The following is a 13,101-nucleotide window of genomic DNA, read 5'->3' on the forward strand; positions in this document are numbered from 1 at the left end:
GTGGGTATTCAATATATGTGCATACTACACCAGAGCGTCCATTGATTGTTGTTGAATGTTGGCGATGGCTAGCAGTACCACATTACGAAAGCGATCGTTATCTACGAGAGGCGGGAGCGGACGTTGAATTTAGAGTAGAATTAGAGTTTAAGGGCCTACGTCGTCCTGCCATAGGGTTTGGGACCATGCTCGAGGAAGACTTTGATGAACTCCACGATGGGATGGAATCCAAATACTCATAGTCAGACTGCATTTCCTTTCACTTGCACTGAGTTGATATTGCGTCGCATTTTCTGCAACACCATCTGTATAATGATGTAGCTGGTAATCTGCTGATCTAGCTAGCTGTCTTATATGCGAATTAAATTTGGTTTATTTCATTTTGAAAGAGTTTGAAAGATCGTCGATTACTTCACCTTGTGTTAAGCAGCTCTAAAGCGACATCATACACTCAAAATAAAATTAACCCTAAGATTAAGAAATTCGTCCTATTTTTGTCTTCAACGGCACCGCACCATAAAATTTAGGGTAAATTTTTCTAAAATTAATGGCGTTTCCTTTCTAAAATCTAAGGCAAATTGCCCTTAAAATAAGAAAAAAATTTCTAAAAAATAGAAAACGATTTCTTAAATTTAGGGTTTTTTTTACTAGGTTTTAGAAAGTACTTTTCTAAAACTAAGGAAGAAATGTCTTGATTTCATGGCGATTTTTTTCTAAGCCCCAGGGCAAGGCGCCCTAAAATTAAGAAAACCCTTTCTACAATATATACAAATATTTCTTAAATTAAAGGTGACCTTTTCTAAATTCTAGAAATTTTATTTCTACATTTTACATTACATATTACATCATACACTTACATATTTTTACATTATTTTTACATTTACATTTGTTTTCTTTGATAGCTCTCTTCAGTTCTTACTTTCACATAAGACTTTATTTATGGTATATAATAAATTTGACCCTCGAATCTTGAATTGTATACTTGACTTGAGCACCACGTTTTTCCCTTTTGGTGGGGACTAGAATAGCGTGAATCATGTGCGTCCTTTTTATCTGTGGAAAATAACGTCAATTAATATTGCGATATAAATATATCAATATACTATTTAATCGTGAATGTTTTAAAACATGTTTTAAGGTAGTGTAATTATTGCCTTTTTACCTTCGCTTTGTTGAGGGAATGTTTTAAGTAAGATAAAACTCTGACTTCCTTTTAACGAAATGAGAGAAAAAATTGCCACAATCTAAGAATTTATTCAATAAATGCATTAAATAAAACAAAATTAATGTATAAAAAATATTACCAATTTGTGTTCACAATTCTGCTTAAGAATGGGCAATTCCTCCTAAGCTAAGTGTAGCTACACTTGTATCGTCCTAGAAAAAAAAACTTTTGCGCCACTCAAAAGTAAGATCAAATTTTGCGTTGACCTCTTGACTATTGAACATCAGCCATATTACCAGAAAATGTATTTGGGAAATTATTTTAAACCTTTGAAGGGGCGTACCAGTTGATAACTTTTTCTCCTTAGCCTTCAAATTATAAATTTCAATTATAAATCAATTATAAATTATTTACCAGTTGATAACTTTTTCTCCTTAGCCTTCAAATTATAAATTTTGCCATATGCAGCAGACCTCCTGGCTTTTTTCCGATGTTAAGATCTATCATGTCTTTCCACAATTAGCTCTAGATTAATTTAATTAGTAATTAAATTAAATTACTTATTAAATTAGTAACGTTTTTAGTAACTTACCAGCGAAAAAAAAGAAAAGGCTTCTCAGTTTATCTTTTTCAGCAAGGAATCCATTAGCACTTTTTAAATAAACTTTTTATTAAACTTGTAATGTCAACATCTTAGAGATAGTTCAAATATCGTTACATTATTTCTTAACATGATTTTTTGTATTTAACATATTAAAACTTTATACATACATAAAATATAATATAGATCAGTCTGCATTTATCTGCCCGTGCTCTGCCACACACACAGTATAAGTGTGTGAAACGGTATGACGCGTCATGCTCAGAGCCTACTTTCTGCTTTCTGCTATACTAATACTAATGCGTTAAAATCATATCAATGTATTGGGTGCCGACCACTGACAGAGATAAAATATAAAGAAAATTGTATATTAAACAAAATATTTCTATTTTCTAGGGTTACCTAAATTAAGGGGTAACACTGTGCATTTTTAGAAAGGAATTTCTATATTGTAGAAACAGTTTTCTATTTTTTAGGGTTAGTATCCTTTTTAGAAAGGAATATCTATATTGTAGAAACAGTTTTCTATTTTTTAGGGTTAGTATCTTTTATGGTAAGACTTTCTATTATTAAGAAAATATTTCCTGAAAATAAGTCATAATTTGCCTTAATTATAGAAATATTTTCTTGATTTTAAAAAAATCTTTTCTTAAATCTTTGATTTAAGAAATTTTTCTTGTTTTCAGAAAATTTTTTCTAGAAACTAGAAATTTGTTCTTGTATTTAGAAAAAATTAAGTTTTATGGCGAATTTCTAAATTTAAGGGTAAATTTTATTTTGAGTGTAATTCTTGCCTGTCAGCTCTAACGAATGCACAGTTTCCAAGGCCGACTCACGAAAACAGGATTATGGTGGAGAACAGTGAACGGAATTGAAGCTACTCCGCCTAACCTCCACTAAAAGTGGAATGACAGAGCTTGGAAAGTCATGCCAAATCACGTCGTATCCAGCGTCGAGCTCGCAGGCAACAAAGTGGAGCGGCAAATAATCTCCTGGTCCAGGGTGAATCGTGCCTCCCACATCGTTGAAGTTGACGCGCAGATCGCTCCACAACATGCAACTCAGCCAGCTCCTTGAGTGTGCTCTTAAAGTCCACGATGATGGCTTCCAATTCGCCAAGCCTCACGTTCAGTATTGCTTCGATAAAAGTCTCCACCGCTTATAGAGAGGAGAGCAAACCATGAAGATCCTCGAAAAGGAAAACAGCACTTTGGCTTAGGGTAAGTTAGGTTGAGGCACCGATGCGGAGGGCCAGTCGTTGCATGCCGAGTCCACGGAGTGATCTCCGTGAGGTCTTTTAGGTCCGTAAGTGTTGCTGCATCCAGGAGTTTAAGTCAGGGCATCCCTGCAGCTCCTACAGTAATCGTAGCTTGGCACCGCTAGTCTAGCCGCGTGCCCTCCTATTGTCTCGTGATCGCCTTAGCCGCTAGACTTCGGTCCTGCCTATTGAGGGTGATAAGCATCATTGATCTTTTCCTAGAGCGTGTAGGCCATGGGTGAATTCCTGCAGCTCTGGAGACTCCTCCAGTTCCCCAGTGCTACCATGTCGAAGTGATCCCTGCATTTCAGCCTAAGTAGTTCGTTTTCCGGGAAGAGACAGTACCTGCCCTTGCTAATTCTACAGCGGCGCAATTTCCCTCGTGGTCCCTATGAACGGACACCCTTTATGAGGTGGATGTCATGCTGGTTCGCCATCGCGGTAAGAGATCTGCGACAGTCATTCACTGTCCTAGAGTTATGTAAAAATCACTCAAGAGCTCTAAGTGCCGTATGGCTATCTGAGAAAAAGCAAAAAGTTTCTTGATTGCCAGCAAGAGCTGGGGATCTAAGTTCTTCTCTGATAGATATTACTTTCGCTTGGAACACACAACAGTGGTCAGGAAGTCTGAAGGACTCATTTAAATACAGCCGGTCGCAATAGCCGCCTCCCACCTGGCTATTCAACTTTGAAACCTCTGTGTAAATATGAAGGGAACCAGATGGTCCCGGAACTCTTGTGGCCCATTCCTCCCTCGCTGGAATGGAGACCTTATATTTTAAGGTGGGATGATCGGCAAGTATACAATAGTCTGTAGCCCCCGTAGGCGTGAAATGATGTAGGTCCAACTTGGTGTGTCCATAGTTGGTGCTTTTCCCTAGACCCGCCTCGCGTAGCCAGATTGCCGATAGCGTGGCTACCTTGACCCCCAATATATCTACTGGCAATAGATCGAACATGAAGTCTAGGGCGTCCGTTGGTGTGGTACGAAGACTGCCTATAATGCAAACCTCCGCCATCCTTTGCGTTTTCCTAAACCTTTCGCTACATATGAAGTACATATGAAGTAGAAGAGGATAGGTCCAATGACCCACTATATACAGTCATCTTACTATTTTTGGAGACATACCCCATTTAAGCCCAATGGCCTTGCGGCTAGTATAGGCTAGTATAGGGCGCGATAGTCGCCAGTCCAGTTTTCTGCCTAATGTAATTCCTGGGTACTTGGAGTTTAGCTTGAAAATATAGCTTTAAAAAATAAAAGCTCCTGATAGCTTTAAAAGTCTTCGACTTGGAGGCTTGTACTTCCTAGGATAGATTTCGGTTTTGGATGGGTTCAATCCCAGCCCGTTTTTATCTGCGCATGTTAAGAGTATCCTGTGTGTCCGTCATGTGGTTGCATTGAGTCTGGGGAAAAGAATAATTGCCTTTTTCCAATAAAGGCAATTGCAACATCATCCGCATAAGCAATAACTTTGCATCCACCTCCCAGAGAAGGGGAGGGGGGGGTGAGTACTGCTTTTTCCGGGGAGCCTCCCCTGACGAATCTGTGAATAGACGGTCCTCCTAGTGTCGCTTCATGAGGTGCACGGATTGATCATCTACCCCTATTCTCGTCAGCGCATTGATTATTGAACATCGCTTCATGAGGTGCACGGATTGATCATCTACCCCTATTCTCGTCAGCGCATTGATTATTGAACATGGCAAGATGTTGTTCAACGCACCTTCTATATCTAGAAAAGCAATAAGAGCGTATTGCTTGTCATTAAATGCCGTTTTGACGGACGTCGAACAGTCTCGGCCCAAATGAGATTCCTGTTACTTAGGAGGTATTTGAGCTGCCCTCGGCTCTGCGTTTCTCCTGAAAACACCCTGGGAAATGTGCAATTGTGAGAGCCTCTAGGGTTTCCTGGCTGGACGTGGTCTAACTACCATCCGAGGTATTAATGTATCCTACATTAGATGCCGTCGTTGCGAGGACCTTCCTAAGGTGGGAGGCCTCCGATAGCCCCTGAGTGCTCGTGCAGAACCTGATCCAGGCATTTATCTTTGCTCCACGCAGTTCCTTGTTTGACTGCTTGTAGTCTGCTTTATACGCCTCCCAAGCTACTTCTGTGTTTGCTTTACTAGCAAAGTTAAAGGTTTTACGGGCCTTGGTTTTAAAGGCTCCCGCAAGTGGCACCCGATCAACTTTTGGGACAAAACCTATTGAATTGAGGTTTTCAATCAAAACCTATTGAGCGTGCCCACCAAGGCTTTTAGGTCTTCCTTTTTGTTAACGTCCCTTGTTGGATGTTCCCCCAAGGATCTGTCTAGTTTCTTCCTGTACAACTCCCAGTTTGCCTTCCTAAGATTGCTTACTACTAGCTGAGTGAAATTCACAAAAATTTACAATTAAATCTATGTATCGGTTGTCCGAGAAGTGTTTCTCTAGGACTCTCCATCTAACAACCCTGTCTGGCAGATAGTCCGAGTAAAGAGTAATGTCAACTTCTGTTCTTGAAGATGAAGGTAGGAGGTGTCCTCCTCCAACGGTAAATTAGTACTAAATTCTTTAGATTTTATTTCATTGACCATATCCAGTTTTTCCATCGCCAACAGCTCTGTCACTTCCTTTCTTAAATCAATACCTTACTAAATCACTTTCACATTCTTCAAGAAATCTTTACAATTTACTATGGGTTAGGGAACTGATTCTATTTACAATTTTAGTGACCACATCCGTTGTCCGTACAGTACCAGTCCATTTAACGCACAATGGTTCTTGGTTTATATTGCAGTGGAATAAAGGCACTTGTATCCCGTTTTTAATTAGTTGGCCAATAAAACCATCTTTCCTACAAAGCATTGCTGGGGCCCCATCAAAGCTCTATCATGGAAGCAAATTTGCTAGACTCGGTTTTAAGGTCAATCCTTACGAGTATTGCAATGAAAGTATAAACGACTCTTGTTTTTTCTAAAAGCAGAATCAGACCCAGAACCTCTTTGTGAACATTAAATAACTGGTCAACCATTCTTGTAATAAATATTAATTGGATTACATCCGAAATTTCGTTTTATCCAACGATACCAAAAAAAATGAGCAAAAAGTTTTTCTTTTTAAAGACAGTTCAAGTATTTGTTAAGATCTTCGATTCGCCAAGTAATTGTATTTTGCGACAAAGAAATGGTTTTAATCAAATCTGCCATTTTTTCCCCACTCTCCAAAGCTAATATATCTTGCCAAACTATTATTATAAAATTGTCCGAAAATCATCCAAAAATATCTTTAGATTTTTATAGCTTACTGGCGATATATCTTAATTTAAGGGATGGATGTTTGACTTCATCAATCAAAATTTACCATGGCAATTAATAAAATGCATCACTGGGAATTACAATTTCCATCTAATTAAATTTTCTATCTATTCCTATTCCTAATTATCCCTATCCCTATTCTAATCAACTAAAATACAAGAAATATGTGAATTTGGTCATTAATAGTTTTCAATGCCAGTAAAATACAAAAACAAATTGTATTAAATAAAAAGTTATAAAATCTTTATTTGGCCACATATGAAATTTGGATCTTATATATGTGGGAAAGCCAATTTAGGATGCGTCCTTCGAAAATAAGCCATGAACGAAACATCTTCGACACCATAAAGTATAGCCGAGTCGACATATGGTACATATCGACATATCCAAAACAAAAATCTTGTTGTAATTCCAGTTCAAACAAGTTTTTGGAAAATTTTTTTATGCCAAACTATTCTAAAGCTTAATCCTTACCTATAAGTGAAATATCAATCCTATCGGAAAATTTTAATGAAGTTATAGACTAAATATTTTAATATTAATAATATTATAGTATTTAGAGTTGGGAAAAAATCTATTTTCGTGCATCGATTATTTTCGAAAAATTTGTTATTCATATTTATTGAAATCAATCACAAATGGAAAATACATATCATAACATGTATTAAACTGCTGTAATCCATAGGTTGTTATTGGCGAAAATAAGTTTGTTTACCGTTTTAGGTTTGAGAGCGGTACTATGGAAACTATGGATCCGGCCCTAATGAACATGTGCTCCCATTTGTTGTTTCCCCATTGTTTTGTTCTGCAGCATAAAAAAATTTTGGAAAAAGATGTTTTGTTAAAGTTGGTAAAAGATGTAGGTAATGGGTGGATGGAAGAGATGTAAACCGGGTATAATATATTTGAAAAACTCAATTATAGCCGTCCTAGTCCTGACATCCAGAAATCTGGCCTTTTTATACCCTTGCAGAGGGTATTATAATTTTCGTCAAAAGTGTGCAACGCAGTGATGGAGGCATCTCCGACCCTATAAAGTATATATATTCTTGATCAGGATCACCTCCTGAGTTGATATAAGCATGTCCGTCTGTCTAGTCTCTCAGTTTTAAAGCTATTGACTTGAAACTTTGCACACACCCTTCTTTCCTTTGTACGCAGTATATAAGTCGAAACGACCGGGATCGGCCGAATAGACCTATAGCTTCCATATAACTGATTGATCGGAAATGGTAAAGCTTTGTGTTTTTAGAGTTAGAGAGTTTAAATTTTACGTGAGATATCTTTTCTTATATATAGCTTATATCTTTTAGCTGCCATATAACTGAACGGAAATGGTTTTTGGTAGAAATACCAACAATACAATTTGGTACCAATTGTATGGTACCAAATACAATACAATTTGGTATTTTTAAAGATAGAAGATTGGGACTTTTTTTTAGATTTTTTATTCTAATAAATTGGCTTATATTATCATATTCTCTTAAGGATCGGGACCAACTATATTCGATGTTTGCGATATTTATCCGGTTTTAATACCTTATTAGAATCGTAGATGTCAAAAGAGGCTTACAAGCAAAACTTTTGATACTCTTGAATAATTTCGTCCGATTTTGCGATACATTTTTTCTCTTTGTCGTGGACTAATAGGCTTTTTCACTCGGAATTCATCCGGGTAAAACAAACAACCATACTCACTGAGAACATCCACCATCCCCTTTCAAAACCCAATAAAAACTAATCTGCCAAACCAAAAAATAAAAAAAAAAACGAATTAGAAAAATTGATGAATTCTTTCCAACTACCAACCATTTTGACTGTGGTACAGTAGCAAAAGCTTTAGATTGAAACACAATTATACGATTATTAGCTTTTTACATATGTTTTTATTTATAATAATCATAAGTTAGAGAGGTCCTTAAAAACTCCAATGGATATTTTTGGAATTCTTCTTGATTTTCTGATACTTTTAGCAAGAAGACAGTTCGATTTTGCGGCTTTTCCAACCTCTCCCGAGCGGTCCATTTGTTTGCTTTACCATTTTCATTTTCGGAACTGCTGTAGTTTGAATTTCTAGCTTCTGACAACTCATCCCAGTCGTCTTTTAAGAATTTTTTTGACCGCCTTCCTTGGTGCCTTCCATTTTGAATTGTTCCTTGTCAAACTTCAAGTTGTGTTTATTTTAATGTTCGTGATGAATATTATTATTTTTCAGAGATCGTAAAAAACCGTCAATCGAATTTTTTAATACGGTCTAACTGAGATCAATACCGAAAAAATGAAAATATATGATTTGTTTTTTGTTTGTTTTTTTTTTTGTGTTGTTTTTTTTTTCTTTCGTTGGCGGGCCTTCTTCAGTTCTTCCAGCTCGATCATCAGAGCATCACCCTTGGATGCCACGCCATGATGTTCATCAAATAACACGTGCCGTTTCTCGACCAATTGTCGAGTTGATGGATCATATAGTCGATAACCTTTGGCTGCCAGAGCACCCAACCATAATGTACTCTTTGCCTTTAGGTTGAAATTTTCTGCCCTTCCTCGGACCCTTGTCCAGAGCAACTGCAAGAGATCCAAAAACCTTTAGGTGTTTAACATAAGGTCTCTTACCTGTCCACGCTTCCATAGGAGTCATACTCTCTAATGTGCTGGTAGGATAGCGGTTTCGCAGATAAACCGAAGTGTTGACAGATACTGCCCAAAATTGATCTCCCAGTCCCGCCTCTCTAGTACGCTTACTTGTTTGCTGCTGGGAAAGGTTGAACATTAATTTTGCTAACCATACACGTTTTGCAATTTATAGTCTCTGGCAACCGAATATAATCTATCCCTCGAGCTATCCCTTTGGATACCATCTCTTTCAAGCTAAAATGGCAAAACATTCACATCGGCCACCTTCAAACAAGTACAAGTTGCCAATCTTTTTGGATTTCGCTATGTATTCTCCATTTTTCACCACCTTGGCATTCTCTATGTCAAAGGTCACCTTGCACCTGATCTGGACAGCATTGCTCACGGAATAGAAATTTCCGGTCATCTTCGGAACGTAAAGAACGTTTTTGTGTCAACATGCATTGGCCTGTCTGTATCTTGATGTCACCTATACCTTCTGCTTGAAGGAAACCAGCATCGGCCAGTCCGATCTATTCAGTGTGCTTCTCAAACTTTATAAATAGCTCTCTTGCGCAACACATATGTCTTGTTGGGCCACTATCCAAGCATTATGTTGAATTGTCAACGTTGCTGACTTCACAGGCGTGCAGCAGGCTGTTTTGGCGATTCACCACTCTTCTTGATTCCATGCGGTGATCTCCCTCACCCTTACTTCGACACTAGGACTTAATGTGCCCTTGTTCACCACACTTGAAGCAAATGATATTTTTTCGTTACTTCTGCCCATAGGTTTTCGCGTGTGAGTTGTGCTTCTGTGTTGCAGCGAATGCCTTATTGTCGACTCGTTCTTCTGCTATTCCTTTTCTTTCGCTCTTCTCCTTTAAATTTATGGTAAGAACTTCGAACAAAGGCAATTAATTTCGTGTCTGCATAGCGACAACGAAATGTTCAAATTGCTCTGGAAGGTTTGATAGCAAAACGATAGTGCGTAGTTCGGCGTTTAGCTCTATTCCAACTCCAGTTAGACCATCCAGAATTTCCACAAATTCACTTATGTAGGTCGTCATGCTCTGCCCTTGCTCCATCCGTTTATTAAGCAGTTTCTTGTGTAACGGTACTTTTCGTACAGGTCCGCTTGGTTGATGAACCTCCTTCAACTTGGTCCATGCTTCCACAGCCGTCAAGCGATTCTTGATGCAGGTCAATTGAGATGTCTTTACACTTAATGTTTTTGTTGCCTGTCCAAGGCCGCAAGCTGTTGTCCTTCTGGAACATTATTGGAATGGTACTTCTGGAACTATTATTAATATTATTACTAATATTATTATTAGTATTATAAGAATTATTCTTATTTTGAGAATTACTTTACTTAACTTTTTTACTTCTTTTTTTTTGTTTAAGCCAGTTTGTGCTGTTCGAGGTTAACATGATGGAGTTGTCATTACTAACTGGCTGTTGGTTTAGGCTAAAGAGTACAGGCGAGTGGTCTGATGATAGATCCGACAGCGAACTGGCGCTAATCAGATTTTGTGGGATTTTTTTTGTAACTGCGAAGTCAATCAAGTCATGCGCAGGAAACGCAGCCAAATTTATTGCTAGGTTTTATAATCTCGTAATACAGTTGTCTACGTCGTCTACCAAGTTGTCTATGCTTGGCGTTATAGTTGTGGCTTCTCCTGCTGCTATAAAGTATTTGCCTAGTGAGTTGAAGTAGTCGATAAATTGGGCTTCGGATATCGTGAATCGAGGAGGAAAGTATACCGCTGCTAGAACTAGGTTGTTACAACCCAACTGTATATTGATGGATATGGCTTGCAGGTAGTTAGTAGCAAACGTGTTGTGTAAGTGGTGCTTGATGCGGTTTTTAATCAAGATTCCAGTACCTTCATGGAACTTTCCATCAGGATGATTGGTATTGTAAAACATATATATTCGGATTTGGAAATTGTATTTGTTGGTAAGGTGTGTTTCTGCAAGAAACATTTCGTCGATTTTATTGACATTCATAAATTGTGCTAGCTCAAGTTTATGCCGTAAAACGCCGTTGGCATTCCACATTCCATTCATCCATACTTTAATACTAACCCTTATAATTTAAGCTTTAAAGCAGTGGTCAGCACGGCCCTATCCCGCGGGCATAGGAAATTTCTCTGCCTGCCGCACACAAAGTATAAATGTATGAAACGTCATGCTCACAGCCTTCTTTCTTTGATACTAATCGTTACTTTTCGATACTAATACCAAAGATTATAAAGTACATAAATGGGACATCAGGGCCCATGTGTGACTGCTCGTGTGATTTTAATTTCTCGTTTCTGTTTACGATGCGCCGATGTGGTAGTTGGTAGAACAAATAGTATTTTTGATCGCCGCAGATTGAGACAGGATGGTAGCGTAATGCATAGAGTAGTTACTCTATGTGTAATCTTTCTGTGTTCAAATCCTCGTAAGGACTTTGAACTTTTTTTTTCTTTTATAATTATTATTATTTTTTTTTTCTTTAATTGTAATATTTATACCCTTGCAGAGGGTATTATAATTTTGGTCAAAAGTGTGCAACGCAGTGAAGGAGACATCTCCGACCCTATAAAGTATATATATTCTTGATCAGGATCACCTCCTGAGTTGATATGAGCATGTCCGTCTGTCCGTCTGTCTGTCCGTCTGTCTGTTTCTACGCGAACTAGTCTCTCAGTTTTAAAGCTACCGTCTTGAAACTTTGCACACACCCTTCTTTCCTTTGCACGCAGTATATAAGTCGGAACGGCCCGGATCGGCCGACTATATCCTATAGCTGCCATATAACTGATTGATCGGAAATGGTATAACTTTGGTGTTTTTAGAGTTAGAGAGTTCAAATTTGACACAAGAGCTATTTTTGGCAAAATAATACGACGTGCCAAATTTTATAAGGATCGGTCGACTATATCCTATAGCTGCCATATAACTGAACGATCGAAAATGACCCAACTTTCGTGTTTTTGAAGATAGAAAGCTGGAATTTAATACAGATTCTATTTTTGGTCAGTTGATCCAACCTATCAAATTTCATAAGGATCGGCCGACTATATCCTATGGCTGCCATATAACTGAACGATCGGAAATGACCCAACTTTCGTGTTTTTGAAGATAGAAAGCTGGAACTTAGTACAGATTTAATTCTTGGTCAGTTGATCCAACCTACCAAATTTCATTAGGATCGGCCGACTATATCCCATAGCTGCCATATAACTGAACGATCGGAAATGGTATTTGGTAGAAATATCAACTTTCGTATTTTTGAAGATAGAAGTTTGGGACTTTTTTTAGATTTTGTATTGTAATAAATTGGATTATATATTCCTATTCCCATAAGGATCGGTTTAATTCTTCATTATGTCCGGCTTATAAAATTTCAAGGGAGTCCTTCCGGCATTTTGTCATCCGACATGTCCGTCACTTATTTTTACTTTAATTGTTATAGAATGCAATTAAAAATAATAATAATAACGTAAAAATTAAAAGTAAAAAAAAAAATAATAAAAAATTAAAAGTAAATATAAAAAGAATCATAAAACTAAAACTTTATCTAAATCGAAACAACCGCCCGCTAATGAAATCGAACCCAGGACCCCATGAATAAGGACCGCGCACTATCCATCTAGGCTACCCTCGAAGTTGATTTTATGATGCTTAAAATTGGTGTTAAAGGAGGCGCTAGAATCTATACCAACAAGAAAGGAAAGCTAACTTCGGGCGGAGCCGAAGTTGATATACCCTTGCAGTTAAAACCGGAATATAGAATAGAATCTGTACCAAGTTCCAGCTTTCTATCTTCAAAAACACGAACGTTGGGTCATTTCCGATCGTTCAGTTATATGGCAGCCATAGGATATAGTCGGCCGATCCTTATGAAATTTGATAGGTTGGATCAACTGACCAAAAATAGAATCTGTATTAAATTCCAGCTTTCTATCTTCAAAAACACGAAAGTTGGGTCATTTTCGATCGTTCAGTTATATGGCAGCTATAGGATATAGTCGACCGATCCTTATAAAATTTGGCACGTCGTATTATTTTGCCAAAAATAGCTCTTGTGTCAAATTTGAACTCTCTAACTCTAAAAACACCAAAGTTATACCATTTCCGATCAATCAGTTAATTGGCAGCTATAGGATATAGTCG

General features: G+C 37.7%; 1 protein-coding gene across 8 annotated transcripts in view; it reads left to right on the forward strand.

Moving 5' to 3' along the window:
- Window positions 1-13,101, forward strand: part of nAChRalpha4 (nicotinic acetylcholine receptor alpha4) — a 270,245-nt gene that overhangs the window by 50,414 nt on the left and 206,730 nt on the right. Inside the window, exons 1-2 of one of the 8 annotated variants that reach the window (XM_070279512.1) lie at window positions 2,483-2,531; window positions 2,585-2,986. The exons of the other annotated variants lie outside the window; for them this stretch is intronic. The gene's annotated coding sequence lies outside the window, so the exon portion shown is untranslated. Of the gene's footprint in view, window positions 1-2,482; window positions 2,532-2,584; window positions 2,987-13,101 lie in introns of those variants that run through there. 8 annotated transcript variants of the gene reach the window in all.

This window comes from Drosophila bipectinata, chromosome 3L (genome assembly GCF_030179905.1).
Source record: "Drosophila bipectinata strain 14024-0381.07 chromosome 3L, DbipHiC1v2, whole genome shotgun sequence".
Lineage (NCBI taxonomy): Eukaryota > Metazoa > Arthropoda > Insecta > Diptera > Drosophilidae > Drosophila > Drosophila bipectinata.